The sequence below is a fragment of the Pinus tabuliformis genome, chromosome X, assembly GCF_031772625.1.
Source record: "Pinus tabuliformis cultivar Carrire ecotype Pingquan chromosome X, CPIR1, whole genome shotgun sequence".
Lineage (NCBI taxonomy): Eukaryota > Viridiplantae > Streptophyta > Pinopsida > Pinales > Pinaceae > Pinus > Pinus tabuliformis.
In genome coordinates this window covers 1193762098-1193774390 of record NC_142308.1, presented here as the reverse complement: position 1 = coordinate 1193774390, position 12293 = coordinate 1193762098, and positions in this window count along the sequence as shown.

Here is a 12293-nt window from a genome sequence, read left to right as displayed (position 1 = left end):
ATCATAACCTTGTGATAGAGTCTCCATTGAGATCATATATATGCTTATGATCATGACTGCAGAGAGTGTTACTATAGGAACTTCTTTTCCGAATTATGTTGAGACTATGTAGACTAATGTGGGATCTCTGAGATTCTTGTCATCACTGCTATGCCAAGATTATATTGTTTAGAATGATGAGACAGAGTGTTCCCCTCTTTCACTGAAACCCTTATCATCATGCTTATGCCGAGAATGTTACTATTTATGTAGCACACATCTAAAGCTATAGTGATTTCATCTGAAGTGTGAACCTTATGCGAAGATAGACAGTCATGTAGCCATTTGAAATTCGAGTTCCTGTACCTATGAAGTAGTAGAGATGCTTCTACGAAATTCTAGGTTTTTGTGGACTCTAGTCACCTATTTATAGGTGTTATGCCTCCATAATAAGCCAACATGTCAATGTGAACTTATGTCTATATTTTATTGAGTCGACATGTCATTTATATATACTTTGAGGTTCAATTAGGTGATCTCTCCATCATTTTGCTAACAATATTCTTCTTTGGAGGATGGTGTTGGGTATACGACCAAAGTACCACATTGACTAGAAGTGGGGAGGATCATGGGTATATAAGGATGGACAAATATCTCCATTGGTATGAGGCCTTTTGGGGTAAAGCCCAAAAACAAATCCATGAGGGCTTAGGCCCAAAGTGGACAATATCATACCATTGTGGAGATATGTGGTGTCCAGAGTCCTAACAACTGGTATCAGAGCCGAAGGTCTATTTGGCTGATAAACTTGCAGGAAAGAAGGGTTCCTGGTTCGAGTGGGAGCAATGGCGGAAGATGGTAAGTTTAGGGTCGAGAAATTTAACGGCCAAAACTTCTCGCTGTGGAAGATGCAGATGGAAGATTATCTGTATCAGAAAGATCTATACCTACCATTGGGCGGAAAAACAAAGATGCCGACGGGTATGAAAGACGAAGAATGGCACCTTCTCGATAGAAAGGCACTCGGAACAATACGGCTGTGCCTTCCTGCGTCAGTCGCTTTCAACATTTCGAAGGAAACCACGACAACAGGTTTGATGGAGGCGTTGTCGAAACTATATGAAAAACCCTCGGCCTCGAACAAGGTATTTCTTATGAAACGGTTATTTAATATGAAGATGTCGGAAGGTGGATCTGTTGCATACCATTTAAATGATTTTAATACAGTTACAAGTCAGTTAAGTTCTGTAGGGGTAAACTTTGATGATGAAATTAGAGCTCTGTTATTCTTGTGCTCGTTATCAGAAAGCTGGAATGGTTTGGTAATGGCCATCAGTAACTCTGTTTCTGGATCTAGTACTTTAAAGTTTGATGATGTTGTCGGTGCTATCCTTAGCGAGGAAATGTGCCGGAAAAGCTCCGGTGAGACATCGGGAAATGCTTTGAGTGCAGAGTCTAGAGGAAGAAAAATGGAAAGAGGAAAGAGCTCAGGATGTCGCAGTAAATCAAGGAAAGGCAGATCCAAGTCCAGATCGGGGATAGTGTGCTGGAAATGTGGAAAGAAAGGACACCTAAAGAAAGACTGTAGATCTCGGAAGGGAAAAGAAGGAGATGCACAGCAAGAAAACAATCATGAAGCAAATGTGACAGGTGAGGTGTTACAAGATGCTTTGATTCTTTCTTTTGAAAATATTACTGATTCCTGGGTGGTAGATTCACGGGCTTCATTCCATGCCACACCTGATAAGAAATACTTTCATGACTATGTTCAAGGAGATTTTGGACAAGTTCGTCTGGGTGATGATAAACCCTGTAAAATCGTTGGAATGGGTAAGGTTCTTGTAAAACAACAGAATGGAAACCAATGGCTATTAAAGGAGGTAAGGCATGTTCCAGATCTAAAGAAAAATTTGATTTCAACAGGGCAGTTAGGTGGTGAAGGTTGTGTGACAACTTTCGCAGATAAAGCTTGGAAAGTCACCAAAGGAGCCCTGGTAATAGCAAAAGGCGAAAAGGTTGGTACATTGTATTTATGCAATGGTATTTCTAACTCTGTTAATGCTTTAACTTCCAAAGGAGCAGATGTAGCATTATGGCATCATAGGCTCGGACACATGAGTGAAAAGGGGACGAAGATTCTTCACTCAAGGAATTTGTTGCCGGGTTTGAAGAATGTTGATTTGGACTTCTGTGAGAATTGCATTTATGGAAAACAGAAGAGAGTCAGATTTCTCAGAGTTGGGAAAGAAAAGAAGAATGAAAAATTAGAGCTTGTGCATACAGATGTATGGGGACCTGCTCAGGTATCATCTCTTGGTGGCTCTCGTTATTATGTTACTTTTATTGATGATGCAACTAGAAAAACTTGGATTTATTGTATTAAGAATAAATCTGATGTATTTGATACTTTCAAGAAATGGAAAGGTTTGGTTGAGATTGAGACAGGAAAGAAATTGAAGTGTCTTAGATCAGACAATGGAGGTGAATATTGCAGCAAAGAGTTTGATAGGTACTGTTCAGAGCATGGAATTCGCAGAGAGAAGACAGTTCCAAGAACACCACAAGAAAATGGTGTGTCAGAAAGGATGAACAGAACAATCATGGAGCGTGCAAGGTGCATGAGATTGCATGCAGGATTGCCTTTACAGTTTTGGGCAGATGCTGTAGATACTGCTGTTTATCTAATAAACAGAGGGCCTTCAAGTTCCTTAGATGGTGGTGTTCCAGAGGAAGCATGGAAAGGAAAAAAGGTAAACTACTCTATTTTAAAGCCTTTTGGTTGTGAGGCCTTTGTCCATATTGATAAAGAAAATAGAACAAAGCTTGAGGCAAAGTTAAAGAAATGTACCTTTATTGGATATGGTGTTAATGACTTTGGTTATCGCTTATATGATTACGAAAATCACAAAATCATTAGGAGCAGAGATGTAATATTCAATGAAAAGGTCTTGTATAAGAATCAGTTGCAGGAAAAGAAAGAGGAAAAGGAAAACAACGAATACGCAGTTTTTGATGAAATCACTGAAAAAGTAAAGGTGCCTGAAAATAATAATAATCAACAACCACAACAACAGCAACTACCACAACAACAACAGGCACCCGAAACACCTGAAAGTGGTGTTAGAAGATCTACCAGGATAGGTAGACCCCCTGAACGATACTCTCCTTCATTATATTATTTATTGCTGACTGATTCCGGTGAACCCGAATGTTATGAAGAAGCAATGCAGGTTGAAAGCAGGAAGAAGTGGGAGGTAGCCATGGAAGAAGAGATGGACTCCTTAATGCATAACCAGACTTGGGATTTAGTCAGGTTGCCTGTAGGAAAAACGACATTGAAGAATAAATGGGTTTACAGGCTGAAGGAAGAAGATGGAGGAAAACAGAGGTATAAAGCTAGACTTGTGGTGAAGGGGTTTTCACAGAAGAAAGGTATTGATTTTGATGAAATATTTTCTCCTGTTGTTAAAATGACTTCAATCAGAACTATTTTAAGTCTTGTAGCAGCTGAAGATTTGCATCTTGAGCAGTTAGATGTAAAGACAACCTTTCTCCATGGGGATTTGGAGGAAGAGATATATATGCAGCAGCCACAAGGATATGAGGTGAAAGGGAAGGAGAAACTTGTATGCAGGTTGAAGAAGAGCTTGTATGGTTTAAAACAGGCTCCAAGGCAGTGGTATCTAAAATTTGACAAGTTTATGTCTGAACAAGGTTATACTAGATGTCACTCTGATCATTGTGTTCTGAAAAAAGCAAAATGATGGCAGCTATATTATATTGTTATTGTATGTAGATGACATGCTTGTTGCAGGATCTAACATGCAGGAAATAAATGTGCTCAAAAGAAAATTGGCAAATTCATTTGCAATGAAGGATTTGGGTGCTGCAAAACAAATCCTTGGTATGAGAATAACTAGAGACAGGAAAAATAGAAAATTAACATTGTCTCAGAATGAGTACATACAAAAGGTGTTGAAAAGATTTAACATGCAAAATGCAAAACCAGTTAGTACACCTTTTGCTAGCCATTTCAAACTTAACAAAGAAATGTGCCCAAAGACCCAAGAAGACATGGATTATATGTCTAAAGTTCCATATGCATCAGCAGTTGGAAGTTTAATGTATGCAATGGTCTGCACAAGGCCTGATATTGCACATGCAGTGGGAGTTGTAAGCAGGTACATGAACAATCCAGGAAAGGAACATTGGATGGCAGTGAAATGGATTCTCAGATATTTGAGAGGTACCACAAATCAGGCATTATGCTTTGGTGGTTCAAACATATCCCTACAAGGATATGTTGATGCAGATATGGCAGGTGACAGAGATAATAGGAGGAGCACTACAGGATATGTATTTACTGTCGGAGGAACAACTGTCAGTTGGGTTTCAAAAATCCAAAGTGTTGTTGCACTCTCAACAACAGAAGCAGAGTATGTTGCTGCTACAGAGGCTAGTAAAGAAATGATTTGGTTACAAAGGTTTATGGGTGAATTGGGTAAGGAGCATGATATGGGCACATTATACAGTGATAGTCAAAGTGCCATTCATCTTGCAAAGAACTCAGCATTTCATTCCAGGACAAAACACATACAGCTCAAGTACCATTTCATACGATCAGTGTTGGAAGATGGAGAGTTGAAGCTGGAAAAGATACACACTAGCCAGAACCCTGCAGATATGCTAAAAAAAGTTGTAACCAGGGAGAAACTGAGAATATGCTCAGCTTCAGTTGGTCTTCAAGGATGACGATGAAGATGAGAAACAGCCAGGTCCAAAGAGGAGTCATTGTCCATCAAATGGAGCAGCGGTGGAGTTGCTACAATCAGTCTCCAAGTGGGAGATTGTTGGGTGTGGAGCCTGATTATCTTCTATAGTACCGGCATATTGGACCCCAGTTTGAAATGGGGCGCAACGCCGCCCGTAAAATAATCGCTGCCGTGGGGTTTCGGGGGCAGCGCCCCCGAAGCTAAAAACAGCTGTAAAATTGCCTTGTAAAAGTATAGTAATTTCTAGTCAATCTGGGCCGTTCATTGGGCGGATGATCTAACGGTAGAACTTATGTTTAGTTTAGGGTTTTTTGCCCTAGAAGGCAACCCCTCTCTTTATATGAGGGCATTATATTTGAGGCTGTGAGATAGATGTGTATTCTGTGAGCGAGAAACATAGAGGTGAGACTGTGAGAGAAAACAGACGATATTACAGCGGTTTTGCTGTAGGTTGTATCTCTTCATTTTGCTGGATAATAGAAAGGAAGGACTGGCTGTTCGGGGTGGACGTAGCCCAAACTAGGTGAACCACGTATATCTGTGTCTCTCTTGTTTTGTGCGTTTTCTGTGTTTATATTTCTGCAATATTTTATGTGTTCCATTGCTCCGTAATATATAATTTTCTAACAACTGTTCTTGTTAGGACTCTGGACACCACATATCTCCACAATGGTATGATATTGTCCACTTTGGGCCTAAGCCCTCATGGATTTGTTTTTGGGCTTTACCCCAAAAGGCCTCATACCAATGGAGATATTTGTCCATCCTTATATACCCATGATCCTCCCCACTTCTAGTCAATGTGGGACTTTGGTCGTATACCCAACAATCCTCCCCTCGAACAAAGGACCATCGAGCCTCCCCTCAAACGATTATTCATCCATCCACTCTCTACCAACCAGGATTCTCCGCTCCAATGCGTTGGAAGCACACGCCTTACATGGAAGCACCACCTGCGTCAAGAGCTTGCTCTTCCCAGGTCAACTCCTCTTCACCGTGTTGGGACCAGGACACGTCCATGAAGAATCCGGAGCACACCGCCTGTCTAACCGAGCTCATCCACGGATCCCATCGTGATATTACCGAGACCCACCACCTTCGTTCGGCATTCCGAGAATTCATCCACTTGGCTAACTTCGGGGCATGGCTTTAATACCACTTGTTAGGACTCTGGACACCACATATCTCCACAATGGTATGATATTGTCCACTTTGGGCCTAAGCCCTCATGGATTTGTTTTTGGGCTTTACCCCAAAAGGCCTCATACCAATGGAGATATTTGTCCATCCTTATATACCCATGATCCTCCCCACTTCTAGTCAATTTAGGACTTTGGTCGTATACCCAACAGATGGTGCTTGTCTTTGAGGGTTATTTGACACTAGCTTGACCCATATTCATGCTCAAGAATATCTCTTTAACATGACTTTGATTCTTTGACTTTCCTAGACCTTTGGAATGAGAAAGAAACTCTTTCAAATAATCTGCAAAAATAATATTTCTTTTTTTTTATAAGTACAAAGATCAAAATTACAGTTACAAATACCGAACCAAGTTACACTTCTCTTCAACACTCCCTCTTAACTAGGGAGGTATTTACAATGGCACTTGGTCATTCTCAATCTAACTAATTTCTCATAAGAAGGATTGGTAACCCATATGTTATAACATCATAGTAACCAACGTTTTTTATAGCAAGGCCTTCACTAACAACTCTACCTCTCATAAGATCAAAGCAAAATGTTGGTGAGACCAATGATTTATAGACACCTTTATCATTATATCTTAAGGTACATACCCACCTAGGTGTTCACTGAGTATTACCTTCTAGGACTATTTTATCTTGGGTTCCCAGCCCTCAAAGAATATTATTCCTCTTTCCTACTCTTATCTTGGATTCCCTACACATCCTCAAAGAGCATCAAATTCCAAATGATTACCCGATCCATCATTATTTCTTATGACGTGAAGACAAGAATGTTGTGTCTATCATGTGTCTACATTTCCATTCATGACCTTCACCTAGACTTATAGTTATTAGTGCTGGTCTATTGTGTTGTCCCTCACACCTCACTCATTTCTTTGTAAATGGTTAGTTGTCTAGGATGCATAAGAGCAATGAATTTGAAGCAATTTCCTAAGCCACAAAAGCTATTAGATCTTGATTAGACCCTCTCCATTGCATAGTGCTTGAAATGAGCTTTCCAACAATACATTGAAGTCCCAAAATGTACCTCTAGATCAGAAGATATGGGATATGGAAGATCATGAGTCTTGTTGCATTGAACTAAGGAAAATAACTTATTAGAGGACCCCAGCCGTAACAAGTTGAGCATATTGAACATCTCATAGTCCCGCATCCCACATGACCCCCGTAGTTCCTTATGTGCCATCCTTTAAGGAATTGCGGGGCAGGAAGAAGGCCAATAATGTTAAAGCATTAGGGAAGTGTAGAGGTTGATTTACACTAAAAATAATTGAAAAACCAACGGTAGGCAGGATCCCCTTTCTTTCTCCTCTAGGGGAGCCACATCACACACTACCCGCAGTCCCATACCCCACAACCCCACAGTCCCACAACTTCACACTACCTGCAGTCCCGCATCTGACATATCAATGAGGTCTTGGGGCACATACTTAAGGTTATCGGTAGTTCAAAGTGTTGAATTCCGAAATCATATCCTACAAGTCCCATCATCCCACAGGTCCCCGCATCCCACAAGTCCCACAGGTTTGCAGGTCACGCCCATCCTCGCATCCACATCTCGGCGACCTCGGAGTCCCGCAGTCACATCAAACTCCAAAAGCTTGCCTGTTGTTGGGAAAAGTATCCAATACGGAATGACCCTATCCCACTCTAAGGGTGATAGTTCCTTAGCAACAATCAAAGCAAAGCTATTTGAGATTACTTCTTTATGAGATGTAAAAGAGGGGAGAAAGATATCCACTAACCGATGTCTTCCGCTAATGGTTGATCCAATCTTCTCTCCTTGCTGCTTGTTCCCAGCTCCTTGCTCTTTCACTGGCCCAGCTACACCAAGATCCTGCAAAATGGCAAGAGAGGGAAACTACAAGAAGCATACATTCATAATTGATTCAAGGATTAGAATAAATCAAATACACAAGTATAACAATACACCATTGAGACACATGCATATAGAAGAACCTCAAATGCTTTATTAATGGAAGAAGTAAGGTTCAGGAAGTGATACAACCATAAGAGGCCCAATCCAGCATCACCTTCCCAGTAGAAAGAAATCTCCTCTTCACCTCCTTCAAAGCAAATCACCCAATAGTTCTAAACTCAAACCAACAACAATTCTTTACATTCACAAGATTCCAGCCTCTGGATCTCATGGGAGAGAGATCCATATATAGGAGTTTGGAGAGAGGATGAGTGAGCCTGAGATGTGACTAGTGTCCTCTCCCACTCCAGTTCTTCTTCAGTTCTTGAGTCCACTTGGAGGTTCTTGCTTCCACTTGGAGATTTGGAACCTCTTACTCATCACCAGTCGAATTCCCTGATCCAAGTGTCATTTTGGAAGCTTCCTGGGCATTGACACCTTGAGGAATGACTGTGCCACTTGTCCAAACTCGCCCAGCGCAGGTAGCCTTCTTTGCAGTTGACATTCAATGCAGGTAGACAGTGGAGCACTTGACATTCAGCGTAGATGCTCAGTGGAGCAGTTGACATGATCCAGAATTGCCTTGTTTTTGAGTGTTTTCAGGTGGAGAACTTTTGTTCAGTGCTGTGGTTTGCTGACCTTGTTCCTCTAGGGGTAGGAACAACATGTTTGGGGACTTTGGATCCCTTAGATTATGGACATTTCATGCTTCATGCTGTAAGGCACAAAAATGTCTATAACAGTTGCCCCCTAAAGTATGAGGTCATTTATCGGGTGAAATGCTTTATCAGGAGGATCCGAAGTTCATTCAACCGCTGAGAGGTGACCTGTAATAAGATACAATACAATACATTATTTTTCATACTGCTTTCATGATCTAGCTGAGGCGGGCATTCCCATGCTCAGCTTTATAAATACATTTTTCTGTACATAGAACAGACAATCGTCTGATGGTAGACTGATAATTCTCTGCTGAAATTATCATCCTTTGGGTAGGATGATCATCTGCTGCACATGTCAATGTCTTTATTTCCTGAATATGTATCGCAGCCCGGATGGATGAAACTAGATCCGGGGTCTTCAAACTCGTCCGATCTTCACTCTAAGTACAAGTCGATCCATGTGAGAATTTCTTGGAGTCGAACATGGAAAGGCATCGCTTGATTACCAGTCAATGATGTTGATGAGCCCCAATTTTTGGTACAATTTGGGCTCATTTGGCCTACTTGCTCTGCTCAAACCATTCATTTTTTATTGCTTATGCATTCATTTCTTGGTTTATTCGTGTTGTTTTTAGGAAGAAGGGTAGGCATTCTATCTACGTGACTAATGCATGATGCTTTCAGGTTTTTGGCATTAAAAGGGAGAAAAGACTACGAGAAAGGAGACAAGGAGACAGTAAGGTGGCACTGCTGGTTTTTAGGAGAGGATGTCCACAGTCTTGGGGACCTTCCTTGTGATTCCCACCATAGCTCCGAGCTCCAACCAATCTCCCCCACCGAGCTTAGAGGCAGCCAACCGTTCTACAGGAACCGCAGTTACAACTGTCCTACAGGAACAACAGTTATAACTGTTCTACAGGATCAGCAGTTTAACCTTCAGTTGGACAGCCGAGCTCCACAAATCAAGGACACCTGTTGGATGATCATTTTCCATAAATACTGAGGCCGTAGCCTTGGATAGAGGCTTTTTGAACTTTTGTATTGCTCTTGTAATTTGGAAGTACGAGCTACAGCTCGGTGTTTGTTCCTTTTGTAAGCCAGTTTTGGCATGACATCAGATTTTTGGTTATGAATAAAGGCAGGCAGATTTTGATCTCATTCTGAGTTTCTAAGGGAGCTATAGCTCTCAGGTTAGGGCCCAACCTGAGAGCAATAGATCTCCTCGGTGTTGTAATGTTATTTGCATTTCGTTCCAGCACTTTGAGTCTTTACTTTGACATGCAATTTGAATTTACAGTCTGTTAATTTAGTCTTTTTCATGAGGTTGAATAGGATTAGTTTATGGTGAATTTGATTTCAGTTGCTTAGATTTTATAGGAGGACAGTTATAATTTATTGGAGCTCCAGAAAAAGGTTGTTAAGGCTCACTGCCATCTCTCTTAGGGATTGGGGTGCAGTCCGTAACCAACCACCAAAAAGAAACGCAGTTCTTCTCACTTCCATGCAAGCTGCAACATAGACCTTTTCGTTGAAAATCCATCCATGCACTTTTGATATTGAACCATACTCCTACATTCCACTTCCATGCACGAGTTTCATTTCTTGGTTTTCCATTGTTGTTCATAGGTTTCATGGCACAGTTATCATAGGTTACTGAATTCTCGTTTTTGGTGCATAAGTCATTTGTTTCATTTACGCTGCTCCATATCATTCCACTTCCTTCTTATTTTTCTTGATCTCCCCTCAAGCCCTACTCGGCCTCTGTCCAGCTCATTTACCCTCCAACTCATCCATTGCCACGTAGCTTCATTTACTTAACCTTTCGTGATCCCATCCTTCCAGCCATCAACCCACTGCATGCACTCTTCCTCCATCTGATTTCTCTGCTCCTGAGCCATCTCCATCTCACCTATCCTCCCACACCACTCCAACACTTCACCATCTTCCAAAACTTCCACGGTCAAACATCCTGTAGAATTGCACAGACTTCCTGTAGAATCCCTGAGTTTCCTGTAGGATCCCCTGCAGACTTCCTGTAGAAGCCTGCAAACTCGGTTGCTGAGCATCCGAACGTAGTAGACTTCTGTGGACTGATGCTAGAGACCCTCTGGGACCTCCCCTAGCCATCCTGACCTTGCCCATGCTTTCCTTCCATTCAAACCGCTCTTGCACAACCAAACCCTAATCAAAAGCATCATCACAATAAATCCAACCACTTAACGAAAAAATACAAAAACATGTCTTTTTAGATGCAAGTAGCTTAGGTGCATGTATTTCAGTTCACTGCAAGTAATGGCATTATTGGTAGTGGTTTCATTCACAGTTTTGCATTGTAAGGGCTTAGCTAGTCAAATTAGCGTTTACTAGGGTTTTCATGCTTTGTTGGCTTTCAGTATTCTTTTTGTAAATAGACTAGTCTCCTTTGAGTTAGCTTTCGTCCATCATTCATAAAGCTTCTTCTGTGAGCATATAGAAGTTGGATTAAGCCCTAGCGGACTTGTGCCAGCTGACCAAGTGACAGCTGTGACAAGAGCTAGTACTTGTGCATACAGCACCGTCGCTTCCAAGTTTGTACGAACTACCGGGTTGATAAAATTAGAGATAGGAAGCTCCAGGAGTTGTAGCATTCTTGCTACAATACTGGAGCCCACCATATTTTTGGCGCCGTTGCCGGGGAAGCGTCAGAGTATTAGTAATTGTTGCTTTTCTTCTACTTTCTTACTCTTGCCTTCTGCTAAGTAGTTTACTTCATTTCCATTCTGCAAAAGTAGCATAGACATTTCCTGCTTTCATAGATTAGCATTTCCTGCTTTCATAGATTAGCATTTCCTTCTTTCATAGATTAGCATTTCCTTTCTGCAAGCGTAGACTAGCATTTCCATTCTTGTAATTTCATTTGAGCAAAGTCGATTAGTTCTTTCCTGCTTTCAGTTTAATTCTGCATCTTTCATAGTTAGTGTAGATCGATGTGTCTCAGTTTTGCAGGTACCAAAAGAAAAGCAAAGCAAAAACAATCAAAAGAAAAAGAAAGTCTTTTCCATTTCATGCCTCGTAGGAACCGAGATAGATTAGGCAAATTCCTACCAAACACCCCCACCACATCACTGAGTCACCCTTCTCTCTTCTTTGGTGACAGTGACCCAGAAGAACCTATAGGTGAACATCCTGAGATATACAAAGATCCTATAGTAGAAGAGGAGTTAGAGACCACTCCATCTGAAGCTATGGCTGACAATAGAAGAGAAGATGAGAGAATAGAAGGTGCCTTCCCCATCTGAGAGACCAATGGAGAGATGAAAATGAAGAACATTAGCCCCTTCGCCTTACCTCACTTCCATGGGCTGACCACTGAAGATCTGGATACCTTCCTGTTTGAGTTTGTTGTCCTTTGTAGAACCTATGACTATACTGAAGATGAGAAAAAGCTGAAACTTTTCCCTTCCACTCTTAAGGATGCAGCACTACGCTGGTTCATGGGCTTACCTGGGAATAGTATCACCACTTGGGCTCAGATGCAACAAGCTTTCAACACCAAGTACCGGGATTACTGTAGGTCCAAGGAAACAAAGGGGGAAATCTTTCGGATGTCCATGGGAAATGATGAGTCCTTAGAGGATTATGAGGAGAGGTTCCAACTAAGCTATAAGCGGGCCAGGTGCACACTTGACCCTGAATCCCTCAAGTTGGTCCTGCTCCGAGGAGTCCCTGAAGACCTCTTAGATACCCTTCACATGTTAGCTGGGGGGGACATTTA